The sequence below is a fragment of the Salmo salar genome, chromosome ssa16 (assembly GCF_905237065.1).
Source record: "Salmo salar chromosome ssa16, Ssal_v3.1, whole genome shotgun sequence".
NCBI lineage: Eukaryota > Metazoa > Chordata > Actinopteri > Salmoniformes > Salmonidae > Salmo > Salmo salar.
In genome coordinates, this window is record NC_059457.1 from 94,970,274 (window position 1) to 94,980,208 (window position 9,935).

Here is a 9,935-nt window from a genome sequence, read left to right on the forward strand (position 1 = left end):
AGGGAGGCCCACAGGGGTCCATAGGGAGGCCCATAGGGAGGCCCATAGGGGTCCATAGGGAGGTCCATAGGGAGGCCCATAGGGGTCCATAGGGAGGTCCATAGGGAGGCCCATAGGGGTCCATAGGGAGGCCCATAGGGAGGCCCATAGGGAGGCCCATAGGGAGGTCCATAGGGAGGCCCATAGGGAGGCCCATAGGGAGGCCCATAGGGGTCCATAGGGAGGCCCATAGGGAGGTCCATAGGGAGGCCCATAGGGGCCCATAGGGAGTCCCGTAGGGAGGCCCATAGGGGTCCATAGGGAGGCCCATGGGGAGGTCCATAGGGAGGCCCATAGGGAGGCCCATAGGGGTCCATAGGGAGGCCCATAGGGAGGCCCATAGGGGTCCATAGGGAGGCCCATAGGTGTCCATAGGGGTCCATAGGGGTCTGGTCAATAATAGTGTGCCACATGGTGAAAAGGATGCCGTTTGTGATGGAACCATACTCACTGCCTTCCTGAAGACAAACGATGTACACAAAACGCTTCAGTCTGGTTTTAGACCCCATCATAGCACTGAGACTGCACTTGTGAAGGTGGTAAATTTCCATTAAACTAGATGTTTCTCTCTATGCTGCTGTATAACTAGATGTTATGACCCCATCACAAAGCCCTGACCTCAATCCTATAGAACATTTGTGGGCAGAACTAGATCTTAGTGCCGCTTTTGATACCATCGATCACCACATTCTTTTGGAGAGATTGGAAACCCAAATTGGTCTACATGGACAAGTTCTGGCCTGGTTTAGATCTTATCTGTCGGAAAGATATCAGTTTGTCTCTGTGGATGGTTTGTCCTCTGACAAATCAACTGTAAATTTCGGTGTTCCTCAAGGTTCCGTTTTAGGACCACTATTGTTTTCACTATATATTTTACCTCTTGGGGATGTCATTCGAAAACATAATGTTAAATTTCACTGCTATGCAGATGACACACAGCTGTACATTTCAATGAAACATGGTGAAGCCCCATAATTGCCCTCCCTGGAAGCCTGTGTTTCAGACATAAGGAAGTGGATGGCTGCAAACTTTCTACTTTTAAACTCGGACAAAACAGAGATGCTTGTTCTAGGTCCCAAGAAACAAAGAGATCTTCTGTTGAATCTGACAATTAATCTGTATGGTTGTACAGTCGTCTCAAATAAAACTGTGAAGGACCTCGGCGTTACTCTGGACCCTGATCTCTCTTTTGAAGAACATATCAAGACTGTTTCAAGGACAGCTTTTTTTCCATCTACGTAACATTGCAAAAATCAGAAACTTTCTGTCCAAAAATGACGCAGAAAAATGTATCCATGCCTTTGTTACTTCTAGGTTGGACTACTGCAATGCTCTACTTTCCGGCTATCCGGATAAAGCACTAAATAAACTTCAGTTAGTGCTTAATACGGCTGTTAGAATCCTGATTAGAACCAAAAATTTGATCATATTACTCCAGTGCTAGCCTCCCTACACTGGCTTCCTGTTAAGGCAAGGGCTGATTTCAAGGTTTTACTGCTAACCTACAAAGCATTACATGGGCTTGCTCCTACATATCTTTCCAATTTGGTCCTGCCGTACATACCTACATGTACGCTACGGTCACAAGACGCAGGCCTCCTAATTGTTCCTAGAATTTCTAAGCAAACAGCTGGAGGCAGGGCTTTCTCCTATAGAGCTCCATTTTTATGGAATAGTCTGTGAGAGACGCAGACTCTGTCTCAACCTTTAAGTCTTTACTGAAGACTCATCTCTTCAGTAGGTCCTATGATTAAGTGTAGTCTGGCCCAGGGGTGTGAAGGTGAACGGAAAGGCTGGAGCAATGAACCGCCCTTGCTGTCTCTGCCTTGCCGGTTCCCCTCTTTCCACTGGGATTCTCTGCCTCTAACCCCTATTACAGGGGCCGAGTCACTGGCTTACTGGTGCTCTTCCATGCCGTCCCTGGGAGGGTGCGTCACTTGAGTGGGTTGAGTCACTGACGTGGTCTTCCTGTCTGGGGTGGCGCCCCCCCCCCCCCCCCTTGGGCTGTGCCGTGGCGGAGATCTTTGTGGGCTATACTCGGCCTTGTCCCGGGATGGTATGTTGGTGGTTGAAGATATCCCTCTAGTGGTGTGGAGGCTGTGCTTTGTCAAAGTGGGTGGGGTTATATCCTACCTGTTTGGCCCTGTCCGGGGTTTCATCGGATGGGGCCACAGTGTCTCCTGACCCCTCCTGTCTCAGCCTCCAGTATTTATGCTGCAGTAGTTTATGTGTCGGGGGCTAGGGTCAGTCTGTCACATCTGGAGTATTTCTCTTGTCTTTTCCGGTGTCCTGTGTGAATTTAAATATGCTCTCTCTAATTCTCTCTTTCTCTTTCTTTCTTTCTTTCTCTCTCTCGGAGGACCTGAGCCCTAGGACCATGCCTCAGGACTACCTGGCTTGATGACTCCATGCTGTCCCCAGTTTACCTGGCCGTGCTGCTGCTCCAGTTCCAACTGTCCTGCCTGCAGCTATGGAACCCTGATATGTTCACCGGACGTGCTACCTGTCCCAGACCTGCTGTCCCAGACCTGCTGGAACCCTGACCTATTCACCGGACGTTCTACCTGTCCCAGACCTGCTGGAACCCTGACCTATTCACCGGACGTGCTACCTGTCCCAGACCTGCTGTCCCAGACCTGCTGTTTTCAACTTTCTAGAGACAGCAGGAGCGGTAGAGATACTCTCAATGATCGGCTATGAAAAAGCCAACTGACACTTATTCTTGTGTTACTGACTTGTTGCACCCTCGACAACTACTATGATTATTATTATTTGACCCTGCTGGTCATTTATGAACATTTGAACATCTAGGCCATGTGCTGTTATAATCTCCACCCGGCACAGCCAGAAGAGGACTGGTCACCCCTCATAGCCTGGTTCCTCTCTAGGTTTCTAATCTCCACCCAGCACAGCCAGAAGAGGACTGGCCACCCCTCACAGCCTGGTTCCTCTCTAGGTTTCTAATCTCCACCCAGCACAGCCAGAAGAGGACTGGCCACCCCTCATAGCCTGGTTCCTCTCTAGGTTTCTTCCTAGATTTTTGCCTTTCTAGGGAGTTTTTCCTAGCCACCGTGCTTCTACACCTACATTGCTTGCTGTTTGGGGGTTTTAGGCTGGGTTTTCTGTACAGCACTTTGAGATATCAGCTGATGTAAGAAGGGCTATATAAATAAATTTGATTTGATTTGAACCACACTGTGTTCTGAGGTCACAGAGTTCTCAGTGCTCTCTTAGTCTGACTGTGAGGGGAATTCCCCGTCTAATTCAGATTCCTCCATCATCCTTCATCGTTCATTGTTCCTGTCAAGTGACTGTAAAAATGCCGTACCCCCCACCCCAAAACCCCTTTCCAACGGTCTCAGGTGTGTTCTGACTAATCGTCCTTTATAAACCGGGTCATTGTTCGTGTTGTAGGGTCTTATATGAATAACAGTGTTAAAGTTATTGGTTTTGTTGGTCATTCCAGTTGTCTCTGTGTATTTCCCCTGGGTACTGTATTACTAATACAATTAAATGTATTTGTCATAGACAGAGGACTGGGGAATTGACTTTAATCAAAATGATTTTACATATTTCAAAAAAAAATTGTTGTCATGTTATAACAGGGAAATTGTGTCATGGATAACAATACTTTAATTTCTGAGGTAAAAATATCTTTCTAGGTGTGTTATGTTGGTACTGTCAGTCCACATTTCATCACGTCGCTGGAAAATAACCAATGAAACGGACCCTTGACTTTTTAAACACATTTTGTTGTGTTACCTGATTAAATTGAGATTTTTTATTTTTTTTAGGTCACTGGACACAATACCCCAAAGAGGAATTATGTTTATTTACATTTTTACAAATGAATGAAAATGAAAAGCTGAAATGTTAAAGTGTTAAACCCATCTGTTATGGCGAGCCTAAATACACGACATATTCAAAAGTATGTGGACACCCCTTCAAATTAGTGGATTTGGCTATTTCAGCCAAACCGGTGTATAAAATCGAGCGCACCGCCATGCAATCTCCATAGACAAAACATTGGCAGTAGATTGGCCTCGTACTGAAGAGCTCAGTGACTTTCAACGTGGCACCGTCATAGGATGCCACTTTTCCAACAAGTCAGTCTGTCAAATTTCTGCCCTGCTAGACTTTCCTCCACTATAACAGAATTTACAGTTGACTGAAGTGGAAACATCTAGGAGCAACAACGGTTCAGCCGCAAAGTGGTAGGCTACAAAAGCTCACAGAACGGTACCGCCGAGTGCTGAACCGCTTAAACTACTGACTTCCCAAACTGCTTCTGGAAACAACGTCAGCACAAGAACTGTTCGTCGGGAGCTTCATGAAATGGGTTTCCAATGGTAGAGCAGCTGCACGCAAGCCTAAAGAACACCATGCGCAATGCCAAGAGTCGGGTGGAGTGGTGTAAAGCTCGCTGCCGTTGGACTCTCATTCTAGACGATTTTGTGGCAAGAGTTCAGGGGGGAGGCCCTTTTCCTGTTTCAGCATGACAATGCCCCCGTGCACAAAGCCAGGTCCATACAGAAATAGTTTGTTGAGATCAGTGTGGAAGAACTTGACTGGCCTACACAGAGCCCTGACCTTAACCCCATCGAACACCTTTGGGTTGAATTGGAACGTCGACTGCGAGCCAGGACCTAATCGCCCAAAATCAGGGCCCGACCTCACTAATGCTCTTGTGGCTGAATGGAAGCAAGTCCCCTGCAGTAATGTTCCAACATCTAGTGGAAAGCCTTCACTGAAGAGTGGAGGCTGTTATAGCAGCAAAGGGGGGGGACCAACTCCATATTAATGACTTCCCTGAAGAGTGGAGGCTGTTATAGCAGCAAAGGGGGGACCAACTCCATATTAATGCCTTCCCAGAAGAGTGGAGGCTGTTATAGCAGCAAAGGGGGGGACCAACTCCATATTAATGACTTCCCTGAAGAGTGGAGGCTGTTATAGCAGCAAAGGGGGACCAACTCCATATTAATGACTTCCCTGAAGAGTGGAGGCTGTTATAGCAGCAAAGGGGGGACCAACTCCATATTAATGACTTCCCCTGAAGAGTGGAGGCTGTTATAGCAGCAAAGGGGGACCAACTCCATATTAATGACTTCCCTGAAGAGTGGATGCTGTTATAGCAGCAAAGGGGGGACCAACTCCATATTAATGACTTCCCTGAAGAGTGGAGGCTGTTATAGCAGCAAAGGGGGACCAACTCCATATTAATGACTTCCCTGAAGAGTGGAGGCTGTTATAGCAGCAAAGGGGGGACCAACTCCATATTAATGACTTCCCTGAAGAGTGGAGGCTGTTATAGCAGCAAAGGGGGACCAACTCCATATTAATGACTTCCCTGAAGAGTGGATGCTGTTATAGCAGCAAAGGGGGGGGACCAACTCCATATTAATGACTTCCCTGAAGAGTGGAGGCTGTTATAGCAGCAAAGGGGGGACCAACTCCATATTAATGACTTCCCTGAAGAGTGGAGGCTGTTATAGCAGCAAAGGGGGGGACCAACTCCATATTAATGATGATTTTGGAATGAGATGTTGGACGAGCAGATGTCCACATACTTTTGGTCATGTAGTGTATATTCAGGAGTAAACATTAGCTTTAACAAGTCACATAATAAGTTGCATGGACTCACTCTGTGTGCAATAAAAGTGTTTATCATGATTTTTGAACGACTACCTCATCTCTGTACCGCCACACATAAAATTATCTGTAAGGTCCCTCAGTCGAGCAGTGAATTTGAAGCACACATTCATCCACAAAAGACCAGGGAGGTTTTCCCAATGCCTCGCAAAGAAAGGCACCTATTGGTAGATGGGTAAAAAAATATAAAGAAAAGCAGCCATTGAATATCCCTTTGAGCACGGTGAAGATATTAATTACACTTTGGATGGTGCATCAATACAACCCAGTGACTACAAGATACAAAAATGTTTTATATCCAGCATTTGGACAGCCAAGCTGTCTTCATCAGGCTTCCCTGTGGCTCAGTTGGTAGAGCATGGTGTTTGCAACGCCAGGGTTGTGGGTTCGATTCCCACGGGGGCCAGTACAACAAAAAATGCATGAAATGTATGCATTCACTACTGTAAGTCGCTCTGGATAAGAGCGTCTGGTAAATGACTAAAATGTAAAAAAAATGTAAAAAATGTGATCACAAACACTGCGGGATGACTCGTTTAAGACACACACGGTGTCTGTAATCATGACCAAATGTGGCCTAATATCATTGGTTAAAATCGGAAATATAAAAATAGCATACGATCATAGATCCATTTTAGTCTACACAAGCTTACAAACAATTACAATGGGAAAGTCAGTGCGTCTCTGCGTTGCATCGGCATCGAACACGTCGCCCTCCCTAGGAGAGAGGGGGGTGACCTTGATAATTTATCGTTAAAACGAGAGGCTGCCTGGATCTTTAACTTAAAAGACCCTCGCTCCCTTCGTTCTCAATGTAGACTTTGATTTGAAGCCATTCTTGTGATTTTTGTGACTTTGCCATTTAGATCTACACTGGGAGATGAATTCACCTTTCAGCAGTTACTATCACTTACCAAGAAGACAGGGAATGTTTCTGAGTGGGCAGAGTTACAGTTTTGACTTAAATCTACTTGAAAAATCGACCCGAAAATGATTGTGTAGCAATGATCAACAACCAATTTGTCGATCAGCCTTTAATCAGCTCATAGAGACTTAGTGGGTCGATCAGCCTTTAATCAGCTCATAGAGACTTAGTGGGTCGATCAGCCTTTAATCAACTCATAGAGACTTAGTGGGTCGATCAGCCTTTAATCAGCTCATAGAGACTCAGTGGGTCGATCAGCCTTTAATCAGCTCATAGAGACTTAGTGGGTCGATCAGCCTTTAATCAGCTCATAGAGACTCAGTGGGTCGATCAGCCTTTAATCAGCTCATAGAGATTTAGTGGGTCGATCAGCCTTTAATCAGCTCCTAGAGACTTAGTGGGTCGATCAGCCTTTAATCAGCTCATAGAGACTTAGTGGGTCGATCAGCCTTTCATCAGCTCATAGAGACTTAGTGGGTCGATCAGCCTTTCATCAGCTCATAGAGACTTAGTGGGTCGATCAGCCTTTCATCAGCTCATAGAGACTTAGTGGGTCGATCAGCCTTTAATCAGACTTAGTGGGTCGATCAGCCTTTAATCAGCTCATAGAGACTTAGTGGGTCGATCAGCCTTTAATCAGCTCATAGAGACTTAGTGGGTCGATCAGCCTTTAACCTGTTGGGTCTAGGGGCAGCATTTGCACGTCTGGATAAAAAAATGTACCCCGATTTAATCTGGTTACTAATCCTACCCAGTAACTAGAATATGCATATACTTATTATATATGGATAGAAAACACTCTAAAGTTTCCAAAACTGTTTGAATGGTGTCTGTGAGTATAACAGAACTCATTTGGCAGGCAAAACCCTGAGACATTTTCTGACAGGAAGTGGATACCTGATGTGTTGTGTTGACTTTAAACCTATCCCATTGAAAAACACAGGGGTTTAGGAATATTTTGGCACTTCCTATTGCTTCCACTAGATGTCACCAGCCTTTACAAAGTGTTTTGAGTCTTCTGGAGGGAGATCTGACCGAACAAGAGCCATGGAACGGTGATGTCCCATTAGACACCTGCGCGCATACTTCATGTTGGGTACCCTCGTTCCAATACGTTATAAAAGACTATGCATTCGTCCACCTTGAATATTATTCATGTTCTGGTTAAAAAGGCCCTAATGATTTATGCTATACAACGTTTGACATGTTTGAACGAACGGAAATATATTTTTTCCCCTCGTTCTATGACGAGAAGTCCGGCTGGCTTACATCATGTGCTAACGAGACGGAGATTTTGGACATAAATGATGAGCTTTTTTGAACAAAACTACATTCGTTATGGACCTGTGATACCTGGAAGTGACATCTGATGAAGAGAATCAAAGGTAATGGATTATTTACATAGTATTTTCGATTTTAGATCTCCCCAACATGACGTCTAGTCTGTATCGCAACGCCGTATTTTTCTGGGCACAGTGCTCAGATTATTGCAAAGTGTGATTTCCCAGTAAGGTTATTTTTTAAATCTGGCAAGTTGATTGCGTTCAAAAGATGTAAATCTATAATTCTTTAAATGACAATATAATATTTACCAATGTTTTCTAATTTTAATTATTTAATTTGTGACGCTGACTTGACTGCCGAGTTATTGGAGAAACGATTTCCTCAACATCAATGCCATAGTAAACGCTGTTTTTGGATATAAATATCAACTTGATAGAACTAAAAATGCATGCATTGTCTAACATAATGTCCTAGGAGTGTCATCTGATGGAGATTGTAAAAGGTTAGTGTATCATTTTAGCTGGTTTTATGGTTTTGGTGACCCTGTCTTTGACTTGACAAAACATTACACACAACTCTTGTAAATGTACTGTCCTAACATACTCTAAATTTATGCTTTACCGTAAAACCTTTTTGAAATCGTGAAACGTGGTTAGATTAAGGAGATGTTTATCTTTCAAATGGTGTAACATAGTTGTATTTTTTGAAAAATTTGAATTTTGACATTTATTTGGATTCAAATTTGCGCTCTTGAAATGCACCTGCTGTTGATGGAGTGCACCACGGGTGGACTTGCAGCTAGCGTCCCACCTAGCCCCAAGAGGTTAATCAGCTCATGGAGAGACTTGGTGGGTCGATCAGCCTTTAATCAGCTCATAGGAGACTTAGTGGGTCGATCAGCCTTTCATCAGCTCATAGAGACTTAGTGGGTCGATCGGCCTTTCCAATCAACTCTTAGAGACTTAGTGGGTCGATCAGCCTTTAATCAGCTCATAGAGACTTAGTGGGTGATCAGCCTTTCATCAGCTCATAGAGACTCTAGTGGGTCGATCCTGCCTTTAATCAGCTCATGAGACTTAGTGGGTCGATCAGCCTTTAATCAGCTCAGAGACTTGGTGGGTCGATCAGCCTTTAATCAGCTCACTTATGAGACTTGTGGGTCGATCAGCCTTTAATCAGCTCATAGAGACTTAGTGGGTCGATCAGCCTTTAATCAGCTCCTAGAGACTTAGTAGGTCGGATCAGCCTTTAATCAGCTCATAGAGACTGTCAGTGGGTCGATCAGCCTTTAATCAGCTCATGTGAGGACTTAGTGGGTCGATCAGCCTTTAATAATCAGCTCATAGAGACTTAGTGTGAGTCGATCAGCCTTTCATCAGCTCATAGAAGACTTAGTGGGTCGATCAGCCTTTAATCAGCTCATAGAGACTTAGTGGGTCGATCGGCCTTTTCATCAGCTCATAGGAGACTTGGGTGGGTCGATCGGCCTTTAATCAGCTCATAGAGACTTGGTAGGTGCGATCAGCCTTTAATCAGCTCATAGAGACTTAGTGGGTCGATCAGCCTTTAATCAACTCATAGAGACTTGGTGGGTCGATCGGCCTTTAATCAACTCGTAGAGACTTAGTGGGTCGATCAGCCTTTAATCAGCTCATAGAGACTTAGTGGGTCGATCAGCCTTTAATCAGCTCTATGAGACTTAGTGGGTCGATCAGCCTTTAATCAGCTCATGAGACTTAGTGGGTCGATCAGCCTTTCATCAACTCGTTGAGACTTAGTGGGTCGATCATCCTTTAATCAGCTCATAGAGACTTAGTGGGTCGATCGGCCTTTTAATCAGCTCATAGAGACTTAGTGGGTCGATCGTGCCTTTAATCAGCTCATAGAGACTTAGTGGGTTCGATCAGCCTTTAATCAGCTCACATGAGACTTGGTGGTCGATCAGCCTTTAATCAGCTCATAGAGACTTAGTGGGTCGATCAGCCTTTAATCAGCTCCTAGAGACTTAGTGGGGTCGATCAGCCTTTCAATCAGCTCA

General features: G+C 44.9%; 1 non-coding gene across 1 annotated transcript; it reads left to right on the forward strand.

The window, feature by feature from the left end:
• Positions 1-6,018: 6,018 nt before the first annotated feature.
• trnaa-ugc (transfer RNA alanine (anticodon UGC)) lies at positions 6,019-6,094 on the forward strand. The gene has a single exon. It is a non-coding gene; the product is annotated as a tRNA-Ala (tRNA).
• The last annotated feature ends 3,841 nt before the right edge of the window (positions 6,095-9,935 follow it).